Source organism: Notamacropus eugenii, chromosome 6 (genome assembly GCF_028372415.1).
Source record: "Notamacropus eugenii isolate mMacEug1 chromosome 6, mMacEug1.pri_v2, whole genome shotgun sequence".
NCBI lineage: Eukaryota > Metazoa > Chordata > Mammalia > Diprotodontia > Macropodidae > Notamacropus > Notamacropus eugenii.
The window spans coordinates 43,420,335-43,436,550 of NC_092877.1; the positions used below are offsets into that span (position 1 = coordinate 43,420,335).

At 39.2% G+C, this 16,216-nt stretch overlaps 1 pseudogene; it reads right to left on the minus strand.

Moving 5' to 3' along the window:
- Nucleotides 1-14,503: 14,503 nt before the first annotated feature.
- LOC140512874 (tubulin alpha-1B chain pseudogene) lies at nucleotides 14,504-15,743 on the minus strand (annotated as a pseudogene).
- Between the last annotated feature and the right edge of the window lie 473 nt (nucleotides 15,744-16,216).

Genomic DNA, 16,216 nt, shown 5'->3' on the forward strand with positions numbered 1-16,216 from the left:
TGAACTCTTCCTTCTCACTATTTCTTCTTCCTCTTTATTCCCCTACTAACTTTCTAGATTTCCTCTAGTAGTTGTCTTCCTACACCAGAATGTAAACTTTTTGAGGGCAGAGACTATGTTTTTATTTATATCCCCAACACTTAGCACAGAGACCGGCAAAAATAAGTATTTAATAAATACTTGACCCTGACACAGAGATGTTTTGGTCCTCTTTGAGCATGAAGGACAAGAACTAGCCAATAAGTGCTTCATGTAGCTATGCTGAAATTTCAGTAATCAATGAGGAAATGACTAAACACACCACTAGATGATCCTGGAATTTGGGAATACAAGGTTAAATATGAGAATGAGTTAAATAGAAGACTGAAGGGTGACCAACTGGGAAGGTGGATGACTTGTATAACCCTGTTCCATTTGGGGACATGTCCCAGTAACCTCTGTCATGCTTATAGAAAGCCTGCTCTATGCAACTTCTCACTGCATTTTTAGTTACACTTTCTCAGGTCAAAGAGTACAAATTCAATCCCTCCTTTATATGACAGCCCTTCAAATACTTGAAGCCTCTATCTCCTCTAAGTCTTCTCTTATCTACACAAAAAACATCTAATTGCTTCAAACAGTTCCCATATTGCATGAACTCAAGGCCTGTTCACTGCCCTCCTCACTCTCCTCTGGATATAGGCTGGCTTATCAATGCCCTTCCTAATATGTGGCACTGAGAACTGAGCACAATGCATGTTGCTATGGAAAGAGCTACTGGATTTGTGTTCAAAACTTTGCTACCAGCTAACTGTATGACCTTGGGAAATCACTTAAACTCTGGGCCTTAGTTTCCTTGTTTGTATATTGAGTGAGTTAGACTAGATGATCACTTCCAACAATACATCTATACTCCCCTACTGTGTTGTGACCAGGACAATGTCTGGTGGGAATGATCACTTTTCTCTATATGAACACTCTGTGTGTGTGTGTGGGGGGGGGGCGGGGAGTGGGAAAGACAAAGCATCTACGGTACTCCAGGTTCTATGAAACAGTCCCTGCTCTCAAAGAACTCTTAGGCTGGGATGGGGGGTGGAAGAGAGAGATAATATACAAACAACAATGCACAAATGAGATACATACAGCATAAACAGGATAAACAAATTGAGCAGTTTAGATTGGATGATTTGCAAGGTCACTTCCAGCAATAAACTTATACTCTCCTACTGTGTTCTCCCTAGGGCAATGTATGTTGAGAATGATCACTTTTCTCTATCTGAACACTGTGTATATAGGGAAGCGTTAATTAAGGACCTACTATGTGACAGGTGCTGTGCTAAAGAGGATAAATAAATAATCTCAGAGGGAAAACATAAGCATTAAGAGGGAAGATTTTACTGCCTTTTAATGAAGCTTAAGATTATATTATCTTTTCTTTTTGACTGTTTTATCATGCTACTGACTCACTGAGGTGGTCCTTTGCTAAAGCTCCAGGTATATTTTAGTTGAATAAATGTGATTGATAGGTTAGGAAGAGGAAATTAGAGGTGGTGAAAACAGGTAAGAGGCTGTTATAACAGGCTAGGTGACAGAAAATTAAGCCTTGAACAAGGTTGGGGGAGTTGGAATGAAAAGTAAGAAATTGATGTTAGAAAGATTAAAGAAGTAGAATTAGATTAGAAATTAATTGGATTTGAGGGTTAGGAAGTAGAAGGAGTCAAAAATGATTCCAAGTCTTAGTAAAACTGAATAACCATCATTTAATTTCCTTTTGCTGACCATATTTTACAAAAATACATAAATAAACACAAGGAAGAGTGATTACTGAGACACTGTCAGTGATTATTAAAAGACTGTGGAGAATATATGATATGTTGGAGAACTAGAGGAAATGTTTGTCCCAGTTTTTAAAAAAGGAATAGGACATAATCTATAAGCCATAGACCAGTGAGCATGGCTTAGATTCCTGTCAAATTTGTAAGACATGACATTAAAAGACTGTTTTGAGAACATTTCGAATTGAAATCTGTGATCACCAAAAGCTAATTTGGGGATATAGATTTTGGTTTGACGAGAGAAAAAAATTCCTAATGATTAGAAATGTCCAAAAGTAGGGTGAGTGACCTCAGGAGGTGATGAGTTCTTTCTCATAGGCAATTTTATTGGTTTATTCCAACACTGGTTAGACTAAATTACCTTAGAGGTCCCTTCCAAGTGTGAGATTCTCTGATTGAGTTTTATTTGGGCTATCTTTTCATTTCAATTATACCATGCCATAGTTATTTTTTTAAAACAGATATACTTCTGACTCCTGGCTCACCCATTATATGGTGCCCCTTCTCAAGTTCTACACACACAACTATGTAGTGGGAGATGTGGTACCAAAACCCAGATCTCTTGCCTTCCAATTCCATAACCTATTGTGTGATCACTAAGTAGGAAAAACAATAAAATGTTAAAGCTAGAACAGACTTTAAAGATCTTCTAGTCCACGTCCAAAATTTTATAGCTGCAACTTCAGAAGGGGGAAATGACTTGCTAATGGCCACATGGCTGATTTTTGAAAATAACTTTCCCTATGTTTTGTTTGAGGATCTACATAAAATCTGCTGGTGCCTCTTTTTCCCTTTTCCCTCTCCCGCTATTTTGGCTTCCTCTCTCCTATGCTGAAATGAAGCAATAAATTGGACGCTGCATTTCTCCTGGTGCCCAGGAAGTAGCAAAAGCATCTACTTCTGAGTTAGCCCCTACCAGTCAGTTGTCATGGAAACCTAGGAAGTAGCGTGCCTACTACTGGCAAAAATTAAACTTTGAAAAATTCTGCCTAACGTGGGAAAAAGTTTGCTTGCTCTTTGGAAAGTTGGTCAAATGTTTTCACAGTAGACATACTATTTAACTGTCAGAGGAATGAATAAATCAGCAGAACTAGAGGTCTGGCCTAGAAATTCAAAAAAGATGGCAAGGGAGTTTTTAGTTCTTCCGGTTACTAGCACCAGTCACAGTGACACATGACATACATACATATGAGATAAGGGACTGGCTTGCACTCTCCAGTCAACTAATTTCATGGCAGTGTCCAATCAATGAAGTCTCTATTGTGTTATCTCATTGTTATGTTAAACTATAAATTGTTAGAATGCTATTGTATTGTCTGTATTTAACAGGTGCCCTCTACTGGATGAATTGGGGAATAAAGATTATGTTCCATTATTTTATGTGGTATAATCACATAATTTATGTGGTAGGTTGCTCAGCCTACTGTGAAGTCATCATGGTAATGACAATCCTTCTTTCACTGCTGAGGATGTTAACATCCCATCCCACAACTGAGGTTGATTCCAGCAGACTATCCAGCAGACTATATTCAGTTATATAAATCATCAACTTGTCTCCCTAAATGACCTGAGGAAAGAATGTCCTTTCAACTCCATAATTCTGATTGGTTTCTGTAGAAAGAGGCAAGCAGTACACCTCTTCCTGGGAGGTTAAACATGATATTTCCCTCTGTCAATGGAAAACCAAACACTAAACTATGTAATTTTCACCTTCTAAGCATTCCACTGGCTGGTAGGAAGCCAGTTCTCCCAGAAAAGAGAGATTAAACTGCTTTCAAGGGAGTAGAGAGACCTATCCAGTCAGTCAGCTGTGGAAATTCTATTTGTGTAAGAACCCTGGATAGGGTCTAGCAAGAAATTGTGAGAATAAACTAATCCTTTTAATTGATAAGCAGCTAGGTGGTGCAGTGGACAGTGTTGGGTCTGGACTCAGGAAGATGAGTTCAAATACTGTCTCAGATACTTTTAAAAAAAAATTTATTTATTTAACTTTTAACATTCATTTTCACAAAATTTTGGGTTCCAAATTTTCTCCCCATTTGTCCCCTCCCCCCACCCCAAAACACTGAGCATTCTAATTACCCCTATCACCAATCTGCCGTCTCTTCTATCATCCCTCCCTTCCCTTGTCCCCATCTTCTCTTTTGTCCTGTAGGGCCAGATAACTTTCTATACCCCTTTACCTGTATTTCTTATTTCCTAGTAGCAAGAACAGAATTCAGCAGTTGTTCCCAAAACTTTGAGTTCCAACTTCTCTTCATCCCTCCCTCCCCACCCATTCCCTTTGGAAGGCAAGCAATATAGGCCATATCTGTGTAGTTTTGCAAATGACTTCCATAATAGTCATGTTGTGTAAGACTAACTATATTCCCTCCATCCTATCCTGACCCCCATTGCTTCTATTCTCTCTTTTGATCCTGTCCCTCCCCAAGAGTGTTGACTTCAAATTGCTCCCTCCTCCCATTGCCCTCCCTTCCCTCATCCCCCCCATCCTGCTTATCCCATTCTCCCCCACTTTCCTGTATTGTAAGATAGGTTTTCATACCAAAATGACTGTGCATTTTATTCCTTCCTTTAGTGGAATGTGATGAGAGTAAACTTCATGTTTTTCTCTCACCTCCCCTCTTTTTCCCTCCACTAAAAAGTCTTTTACTTGCCTCTTTTGTGACAGATAATTTGCCCCATTCCATTTCTCCCTTTCTCCTCCCAATATATTTCTCTCTCAGTGCTTAATTTCATTTTTTTAAGATATGATCCCATCCTATTCAATTAACTCTGTGCTCTGTGTGTGTGTGTGTGTGTGTGTGTGTGTGTGTGTGATCCCACCCGCTACCCAGATACTGAAAAGTTTCAAGAGTTACAAATATTGTCTTTCCATGTAGGAATGTAAACAGTTCAACTTTAGTAAGTCCCTTATGACTTCTCTTTGCTATTTACCTTTTCATGCTTCTCTTCATTCTTGTTTTTGAAAGTCAAATTTTCTTTTCAGCTCTTGTCTTTTCATCAAGAATGCTTGAAAGTCCTTGATTTCATTGAAAGACCATTTTTTCCCCTGAAGTATTATACTCAGTTTTGCTGGGTAGGTGATTCTTGGTTTTAGTCCTAGTTCCTTTGACTTCTGGAATATCATATTCCATGCCCTTTGATCCCTTAATGTAGAAACTGATAGATCTTGTGTTATCCTGATTGCATTTCCACAATATTTGAATTGTTTCTTTCTAGCGGCTTGCAATATTTTCTCCTTGACCTGGGAACTCTGGAATTTGGCCACAATGTTCCTAGGATTTTTTCTTTTTGGATCTCTTTCAGGTGGTGATTGGTGGATTCTTTCAATATTTATTTTGCCCTCTGGTTCTAGAATATCAGGGCAGTTTTCCTTGATAATTTCAGGACAGATGATGTCTAGGCTCTTTTTTTGATCATGGCTTTCAGGTAGTCCCATAATTTTTAAATTGTGTCTCTTGGATCTATTTTCCAGGTCAGTTGTTTTTCCAATGAGATATTTCACATTGTTGTCCACTTTTTCATTCTTTTGGTTTTGTTTTGTGATTTCTTGGTTTCTCATAAAGTCATTAGCCTCCATCTGTTCCATTCTAATTTTGAAAGAACTATTTTCTTCAGTGAGCTTTTGAACCTCCTTTTCCATTTGGCTAATTCTGCTTTTGAAAGCATTCTTCTCCTCATTGACTTTTTGAACCTCTTTTGCCAATTGAGTTAGCCTATTTTTCAAGGTGTTATTTTCTTCAGCATTTTTTGGGGTCTCCTTTAGCAAGGTGTTGACCTGCTTTTCATGCTTTTCTTGCATCTCTCTCATTTCTCTTCCCAGTTTTTCCTCCACCTCTCTAACTTGATTTTCAAAATCCTTTTTGAGCTCTTCCATGGCCTGAGCCCACTGGATATTTATTTTGGATGTTTGGGATACAGAAGCCTTGATGTTTATGTCTTTCCCTGATGGTAAGCATTGTTCTTCCTCATCAGAAAGGGAGGGAGGAGATATCTGTTCACCAAGAAATTATGGTCTTATTTTTTTCCCCCTTTTCTGGGCATTTTCCCAGCCAGTGACTTGACTTCTGAATGTCCTCTCCACCCCCACCTCGACTCCAGATTGCCCAGCTAGTGCTTGGGGGTGAGATTCAAATGCTGCTCCCCAGCCTCAGGGCTTTCAGTGGGGGCGGGGCTGCTATTCAGTTGAGATTAAATTCAGCTGCTCTGGTGGGGGCAGGGCCGCCTCACGGGGCTTAGTTCCCTCAGGGGGTTTATGTGGAGACCTTCAACAATGGATCCGAGCTCCTGCCTGCTTTGGGAGCCCTTGTCCACTGCTGCCTCCACTGCTGCCTCCCAAGGGGGCCTGAGTTATGGGAACACCCCGCTCCCCTCTCGGTGAGCCAAAGAAACTCTCTCACCGACCTTTGGCACCTGTGGGTGGAGGGACCTGCCCAGATGCTGGAGATTCTGTCCCTGAAGCCTGCTCGGATCTGCTCCTCTCTGTGCCGCGTGGTCAAGACAGGGCTAGGCTCTGCTCTGGGTCCGGTGCGTGACAGACCTTTCATGTCAATTTTTCAGGTCTCTCTGGAACAGAAATCTCCTCTGCTCCATTGTTCTGTGGCTTCTGCTGCTCCTGAATTTGTTGGGAGTTCTTTACAGGTGTTTTATGGGCTGTGGGTTCAGAGCCAGCATATGTGTATTTTTCTACTCTGCCATCTTGGCTCCTCCCCCTCAGATACTTATTAGCTGCGTGACTTTGGTCAAGTCACTTAACATCCATTTGCTTCAGATTTCCCAAATTGTAAAGGGGGTGCGGGATAAAAGTGCTTACCTTATCAGACTGTGGAGAGTTTTAAATGAGATAATATTTCTAAAGTCCTTAGCACAGTACGTGGCACAGAGTAGCTGCTAAATACAGGCTAATTTTTATTATTTCAGTTCAAGACCATAAATTCCCCCACAATTGATTGTTCTGTGCTCTGTGAACAGTTAATCATCTCCCAGGCAGTAAAGGTGAGGCGGAAGAAGTGAACATTCTGAACAATTCCCCAAAGTGCTTTTCTGTGGGTTTCTCATTTGGTACCTTTACCTCTTCATAATACTGCTGAGAACCAGATAGGAATTAGAACTACCCCTGCCTATAGGATCATTGAAACTTAGAGTGAAAATTAACTGGAAGAGTCATTCAGTTCAGTTTATGCTGGAGCAGAAATCCTTTCTTCATCATTTAGCTTGTGCCGAGAGACTTAAAGACACAAAGCTCGCTACTTTACCATGCTGTCTATTCATTAATGGAAAATGTTAATTGTTGAGAAGTGTCTCTTATGTCAGACCCAAAGCTGTCTTCCTGTAACTGCTGCCTATTCAGCCCACTTGAGTTCAGCTTGACCGAACAGAACAAGTCTGATCTAATTTATATCCAAGATCATCAGATGTAGACTGGAAGGGACCTTAGAAGTAATCTAGTCCAACTCCCTAATTTTATAAATGAGGAGACTGAGACCCCCCAAAGTGAGGTAACTTGTTTAATATTATGTGGGTTGTAAGTGGCAAAACTGGGGTTTGAACCCAGGTTTTCTGATTTCCAATCAAGTGCTCTCATTAGTTGAAAGACATGAGGTAGAAGAGAAATCTGATGAAGAAAATCCTTAGAGGTTCACAGTTATGATTCCTCCATGACAATCCTTCAAATATTTGAAGGTCTATTAACTGTGACCCCTTGAGATTTTTCTTCTTCAGATTTCTCTTCTTCCCTATGCCCTTAAATTAATCTTTCTCTAACATGTTCATGAGTCAATCACCTTATGATACTAGTTACCCTGTTGTATTCATTCCAGCTTTTCCCATAGTGTGGGTCCAAGGGCTGAACACAACAGTGTTATTGTTAAACTTGTCTGATTAGGGCAGAGGACATGGAGGAAGGAGTGGCCTCCTTTAATTGTAGTATTCTCTATTGCTTTTAAGTTTAAGATCTCATTAGCTTTTTGGGCTGTCATATAACACTGTTAACCTTGCAGTCCACTAAAAGGCCCAGATATTTTTTTCCTCATGAAGTATTAGCTTGTCATTACCCTTATACTGTATTTTTGCCTTTGTCTTTTTTTCAAACCTAACTGTAGGACTTGAAATTCATTTTTATTAAATTTTGTCTTTTTAGATTCATCCCATTGTACCATACTTTTGAAAATGTTTCACATACTGGTGATGACATCCAAAGTATTAGCTATGCTTCCAAGATTCATGTCATTTGATACCATTCTCACTTGTGTCTTCATTTAACTCATTGATAAAAATATTAACCAGAAGTAGGTGACAGAGAAAGTCCTTTGGTTCTTCACGAGGGAGAATTTAGAATTGGAAGATGCCTGAGAGATCACCTAATATGACCCTTTCATTTCAGGAGTAAAGAATATGAGGGCCCCAGAATTTAAATGATTTCATCCAAGATTCCATAGATGGCAAGTAGAATTGGAATTTAGGTTGACTTTGATACAGTAGTTACTACTGTGGGTCTAGTCATTCAACTAATTCTGAATTAATCTAATTTTGTTTTCATCTAGGCACCATCTTTCCATCTCATCCATAAGGACTGGTTTGATTCAATCTTTCTCTACATCACTCCTCTGTTATACCTCTCTAGTTATCCTATTAAAGAGGAAGATTAAGTTAGTCTGATATGAATTGCTTTTAATGAAAGAAAAGCCCTTAAATTATATTAATGTTACTCTATGAAAATTAAGGGAAGTTGGAAATACATTTTGAAAATATTTCCATATAAAGGAAAATATTTTGAATTGAAAGAGCTATTTCATTTATTCAGAAAATTCACCATTGTGGAACTTCTCATCTTCAAATGTTGCTTTTGCCTGGTGTATATGACTATGAACAATCTGGTGTCACTCTTCTTTTCCATTTCTTATTAGTATCCTTTCTGATACTCTACACTATGATCAAACTGAACTTTTCTCTTCTCTGCCAAGCATATCTTGTACTTTTTGGATCTTCAAAATATGTCTTTTGATCTCAATTGAACCCTCATTGAAACATGCAGATCTTTTGATTGACTATCTTATTTTCCGAAGGAGCAGTTCCAAACCTTCTCTTTACTTCTTGAAGTCTGTATACAAACCTCAAACCCTTCCTCTCAGCAGATAACATCACTCCCTACTATACTAGGAAAACTCAAGTCATCTGTTCTAAGTTCCTTTATCACCAAAACTTCACATTCCATAACCCTCTCTACTGCTTTACTCATCCTCTTCTCCTTTGCTCTAGTCTCCAGTGAAGATGTTGCCCTTTCCCTTGACAAGTCTCTTATTTGTATCTTTTATCCCTTCTCCTTCATCTCCTCCAGGAATGCTCCTTTTCACTTCACCTGTTTTCCTTTTCCACTCTCCTTATCATTATTTTCCCCTCCTTCTTTCCCCCACTTTCTATCTATCCCCATCCTAGTCCCATCAGTTTCAGGTCTTCTTCATCCATAAAAGACCTTCATCATGGCGGCCATATCCTCAAGCTTTTGACCTTGATCTCCAAGGTCAAGTTTTATTTTTTTCTAAATTCTTCTTGCCCTATAAGTTACATTTCCTCACAAGGAACTATCACTAAGGATAGCTCCTTATCCCACCTGGTTCTCCTGTATATATTTCCTGTAGCCTCATGACATTATTTGCTTTCTCTTGTATTCCTTTCACCCTAGTTCTTCTATCCCCCATAGCAAGTCTTACTTCTTCTGTTCAAAGCATTCTAAATGGTTATGATTGCAAAATATCTTAATAACAGTCATCTATCATTGACATAATGTCACAGTTGTTTTTCAGGGCCTATTAACTTCCACTACAGCAATGGCATTGCTACCCAATATATTCCCTGCTTCCAAGTCTGAGGGATATAGATTTAGAGTTTAGAGGGACATGAGATTATCTACTCTTACCCCATCATCATTTTTTAAACCTATCAAAACTGAGACTTAGAGACATGAAATGACTCATCCTAAGTTACATGGGCAGTAAGTGGTAGAGCCAGGATTTCACCCAGCTCACAAATCCATCACTCTTTCTGTGCTTCCTTCTCTACTGCAATTTTGACAAATGACATGCTATTTCCAGACCCTTCAATTACTTTTATTGTTTTCCCCAATAATAACACAATGGAGATTGGATAATCAACATGAACACACTTTATCTTCAGGCTCTGTGCCTTTGACCTAGTTATCTCTCATTGCCTTCAACCCTCCTCCCCCACCTCATAGAATCACTAGAATCCTTCAAGGCACAGTTCAGGGGCTATCTCCAACAACAAGCCTTTTCTGATTCCCTCCCTCCCTCCCTAGTTTCTGCTATCTCTCTCTTCAAATTATTTTGTAAGTACTTTCTAATGTACTTCTCTATGTATATGTACCCCCTCAATAGAAAGCAAAGTCCTTGAGGGTAGTGATAATTTAGTTTCTGTTTTCATGTTCTCAGTATGGCAGCAATATTTTTTTCCATAATAGGTATTCAAATGTTTGTTGATTTGACTTAATAACATTTTTCCTGGTTAGTTTCCAGAGTAGGCTGAATTGTTCTGACACACGGTTCAGAGGCTCCTTTCTGGGTGTCCATTTGTCTCTGTCTCCTCAATAGTAAGTTCAACATTGCTGTACGTACAGCCCTGATTCCCAGCCAGAAGTACTGACAAGCATATTATCCTTTCAGTAAGAATAACAAATCTCTTTGTGTGTGTGTGTGTTTTCCAGCTTTTGGTTTTTCACAAAAGTATGACTCAAGCTGGGAAAGAATTTGGCTAGTAGAAACAAAGACTGAAAATACCTCTCTAGCTTTTGAAAATTAGTAGTCTTACAACTCTTTTACTTATACCAGCATATTATTCTTTGTAAGACTTAAAAATCAAACCATCTGTGGAAGAGCCATAGTCAGTCCTAGATGTTATTATTATTTAGTTCGGATACTCTGAGTTCTCTCCATGTAGAGTTGCCACCCTTCAATATGCAGTTTGCTAGCAATTGCTGTGGTCAATGTGTCAGTCCATTTACATGCTTCCCCCTTGTGGTCAACAGCACACAGAAAGAGAAGTTTGGCACATATTAGTGGTACACTATGCGACTGTGAAATAAAGTGATGCAAATACATCTTTTAGACCTTGACCTCTCTTTCTCTCTTCCTTCCTTCCTTCCTTTCTTTCTTCCTTTCTTCCTTTTTCTTTCTCTCTCTCTCTCTGTCTTTCTCTTTTAAAGCAAACTTATACTGAATTCTCAATCATAAGTAACATTTCTTTCTTAAAAAAACATATTTCCACATTAGTCATGTTGTAGAAGAAGAATCAGAACAAAAGAAAAAAAACTATGAGAAAGAAAAAAAAAGAAAATAACATGCTATGAACTTCATTCAGACTCCATAGTTCTTTCTCTGGATGTGGATAGTATTTTCCATCATGAGTCTTGTAATTGTCTTAGATCATTGTATTGCTGAGAAGAGCTAAGATTATCAAAGCTGGTCATTATACAATGTTGCTGTTATTGTGTACTATGTTCTTTTTTTGCTTGCCTCACTCAGCATCAGTTCAGGCAAGTCTTTTGAGGTTTTTCTGAAATCTGCCTGCTCATCATTTCTTATAGAATAATAGTATTCCATTATATTTATATATCACAATTTGTTCAGTCCTTGCCCAATTGATGGACATCCCCTCAGTTTCTAATTCTTTGTCACAACAAAAAGAGCTGCTATATATATTTATGTACATGTAAGGCCTTTTCCCTTTTTTATGATCTTTTTGAGATATGGACCTAGGAGTTGCTGGATTGCTGGATCAAAGGATATGTGCAGTTTATAGCCCTTTGGGCATAGTTCCAAATTGCTCTCCAGAATGGTTGGATCAGTTTACAACATCACCAACAGTGCATTAGTGTTCCTTGGTCTCATTTCTGAACCCATCAAGTGATTTGGCCTTAGGTTAATTTTCAAACATGGGGCCATTTACTTGAATTAAAGTAAATAATCATAAATTTAAACTTGGTAGCAACTCTAGATATTATTTAGTTCAGTGCTATCATTTTGCAGATTAGGAAATTGGCTGAGAGAGACAAAGGTTACAAAGGCAATAATAGAGAATATATATTATCTGACTTCAAATTAAATATAGTTCTCATTGCATCAGCCTACCACTATCAAGATACCACTGCATGTGTATGAACAGGTGGTAGGGTGAGTGTATTTGTTCACGAACATAGGAAAACAAATACCTTGTAAAAAAGAAATACCAAGTTCCCCTAGAGCAATTATACCTCATCTAAACTATATCCTGTGGATTATTGACAATGTCTGCTACATAAGTGAGGAGAGAAAAATCTTTTAAGATGGGAAAAATTTTGTCCATCCCAGAACCAAACTAGACATTTTAAAGAAAGTGCCTTTTGAAGAATGAACCTGAAGCTTTTTCTAAGAATCCTAGGCTCAGTTCTTCAATATCCAGATACACTTACCCCACTCTGCTTGATGTTTCATACTTAGTGCTAATTATTTAGATAGAAGGCACTGACTTGAATCCTGGGATTGAAAGTAGTTGCCCTAAGCAAAGCTCCTTCTGATTTTTAAAGTCATGGTCATCACTGTGTTACGTGCATGAGTGCAGAGTGTAGTTAGTGTCCTTGGGCGAAGTCAGTTCTGCTGGCAACTCAGATACTTTCTACTCCCCAAGGGCAAATCCTTTGATCTAGTGGGGGCTGAGAAGTGGGCTGGGACAGATCATTGTTCCATAGTTGCTTCCTAGAGTAGCTTATGGGTCTCATCTTGACCTCAAGGGACCAAGACCTGGAAACAGGATAATTTCCCTTACATAGCAGAATTTGTCAAAAATACGTGGGATATGGTCTAGAAAAGATTAAATTATTTAGAAGGAACTAAGAATACAATATTGCAAAGGATAATTATTTTTACAGAGTCATTGATTTCTTTTTCTACATACACACACAACTTCCCTCTCCCTATCCATACAGACATACAGTATAAAGAAGCATGATGCTGTCTAAACCCCTTGAATTTTAGCTCATCGCCCCAAAATTCTGGACCTGGGGAAGGACCCAAGCGACCACAAGAGCTGGGGTTGTTTGTTGTTTTTGTTTAGTTGTTTTTCAGTCATATCTGACTCTTTGTGACTCATTTGGGATTTTGTTGGCAAAGATATTGGAGTGACTTGCCATTTCCTTCTCCAACTCATTTTACAGATGAAAAAAAACTGTGATAAATAGGGTTAATGACTTGCCCAGGGTCACATAGCTAGTAAGTGTCTGCAGCCAGATTTGAACTCAGGAAGAAGTCTTCCTGCTTCCAGGACTAGTAGTCTATTCATTGCACCACCTAGCTTTTGCGGTAGAGGAATATTTTCGTGGCCAACTGAGGTTACAGAAGATTGGGCAGTGCAGAACTGTTGAAAGGTCAGTTGGAATACCCCTTTGCCCCCAGATTCGTCATCATCATCTTCATTATTGAGTGGTATTTCCATCAGTGTTTTAAGGTTTACAAAGCACTTCATCTCCCTTAATCCTCAGAATAAGCATGTGCATGCTTGCTACAGTAGTTAGTAGTCCCATATTGCAGATGATAAGACTGTGACTCAGAGAGGTTAAATGGCTTTGTCTATGAGCCAGCTAGTAAGTATCAGAGGAAGGGTGGGATAGATTGTTTAGCCACTAACTTAGAAGGAAACAGGAAATGGTCAACCACTTAAGGTGAATGATATTGTATTAGAAAGGAGAGAATAAAAAGTGGTCAATAGGAGGCAGAACTCAAGATAATTAGCTTTAATAACCTCTGGCAAAGCATTGCCTGGCCACAAAAACTCCAGAATTATAGTTCTTCTCAGTTTAGGAAGAGAAGAAACTAATGTGAGATTAGCTATCAGGTGAGAGGCTGGGGCTTTTTCATGTATAGAATATGGCAGGATTTTGGAGGAACTCTTGAGGAGAATGAAGAGAGGAGAAAGGAGATGTGGTAAAGGTCTTATGCCAGCATCGTGACTATGGCAGCTTTCGTCAATGACATTGGCAGTTCTTTTTTTTAAAGCCATGAGATCATTTCTAAGTCAACAAGTGGAGATGTATAGCAGAAAGCCAGATGTGGGGCATAGGCGATCTCTGTTTCCTGTTTCCTTATAAGTTTTATTTTGATTATTGGCAAAAGCCTAGAATGTATCACTTATTTATCTTTTTGACTGGGTCTACAATTTCCCAGGCTTAAGGAGTTCCCAGATTGGCACCTTTTCTTTTGTTAGAGAGTTGCCTGATGTCCTAAAATCTTAATTGACTTATATAGGGTAACACAGTCAGTATATGTCAGAGGTGGGACATACAGCAAGGTCCTCCTGACTCAGAAGCAAGTTCTCTATCTCCTATACCTTGCTGCCTTTTTTTCATTACAATTTTTTAAAAGTTGTTATATTTTGTTCGTATTTTTTTTTTGCATTTTTCCTTCAAGCCTTTAATTTCAAAGACAAGAAGGAATTTTTTATAGAGAAACATGGATAAATTAGACATGATCACAGTTTTGATAGTGTAGACAAACTAACCTGATAGCTAGCTGTACCATGAAGGTTGCCTTTATACCATCACGGTACCTTCTCAAGAGTTGCCTAGGTAACAGATAAGCTAAGTGTGTTTAAGCTGATGAGTTTTGGATGTGACATACTGCAGAGCTGTATAGAAGGGGTAACTAGTACTCTTCTCCTTCTACTTCACACTCTCCTTCAACAGAATCTACACCAACCTCCTCGTAATCTTTCTCTAGGGTAGCCATATCCTCCCATGCCTCAGAGAACTCTCCTTCCTCCATGCCCTCCCCCACATACCAATGGACAAAGGCACACTTGGCACACATCAGATCAAATTTGTGGTCCAGATGAGACCAGCCCTCAGCAATGGCTGTGGTGTTGCTATGTTAAGCACACAGCCCATTGTACCTTTGCTAGGTCACCACTAGGAACTACAGTGGGAGGCTGGTAACTGATGCCAACTTTGAAACCAGTTGGGCACCAACCCACAAACTGGATGCTGTGCTTTGTCTTGATGGTGGCAATAGCAGCATTGACATCTTTGGGAACCACATCACCATGGTAAAGCAGGCAGCAAGCCATGTATTTACCATGGTGAGGGTCACATTTCACCATCTGGTTGGCAGTCTTAAAGCAAGCATTGGTGATACATGCTACAGAAAGTTGCTCATGGTAAACTTTCTTAGCAGAGATGACTGGGGTATATGTGGATATGGGAATAGGGCACCAGGTTGGTCTGGAATTCTGTCAAATCAATATGCAGGGCACCATCAAATTGGAGAGAGGGAGTGATGGAGGACACAATTTGGCTAATAAAGGGATTCAGATTAATGTAGGTTGGGCATTCAATGTCAAGGTTCCTGCAGCAAACATAGATGGCCTCATTATCTACCATGAAGACACTATCAGAGTGCTCCAGGGTGGTGTGAGGGGTCAGAATGGAATTGTAAGTCTCTACTATAGTGTGGAAACCTGAGGGGCTGGGTGAATGGATAACTTCAGCTTGGACTTCTTGTTATCATCAATAGACAGATGTTCCATCAGCAGAGAGGTGAAACCAGAGCCAGTGTCACCACCAAAGCTGTGGAAAACCAAGAAGCCTTGAAGATCTACGCACTGGTCTGCTAGCTTCTGAATCCTGTCTAGAACCAAGTCGATGATTTCTTTGTCAATAGTGTAGTGCCCACAGGTATAGTTACTGGCAGAACCTTCCTTGCCAGTGATCAGTTGTTCAGGATGGAAGAGCTGGCAGTAGGTTCCAGTGCAAACTTCATGAATGACCGTTGGTTCCAGATCTGCTCTGGGGACATTTTTGCCAGGTCCTGTTTCACTGAAGAAAGTGTTGAAGGAATCATCTCCCCCAATGGTCCTGTCACTTGGCATCATCTGCCCATCAGACTGGATACCATGCTCCAGACAGTTCAACTCCCAGCAGACATTGCCAATCTAGACATTACTATGACCAATGTGAATAGAGATACACTTATGTATGGTGATTAATGAGTTAAGCAGCAACTAAAATGGCAGGAGCAGGGATACAAGGGTTCTCATTACAGCCCTTGACAAGCTAAGGGTCAAAGTAAGTAATACAATCATATTTTGTTTTTATACTTTCTTCATTTCTAAACATATCTCTGCTTACAGAAAAAGAAGAGAAGAAAAATAAAGCCTTTCAATAAAATAATCAGTATATTAATTGATTCTGGTAATATATACAACATTTCAAACCCATAGTCTCTCAACATCTCCAATAAAGGAAATAGCATACATTTTATCACTCTTTCTTCAGGGACCATCACAATTACATAATTCCTTTTTGTGTTTTTTTTGTTTGTTCTTTCCTTTTGCTTTTGTTGTAGCCTTTGTATATTTAG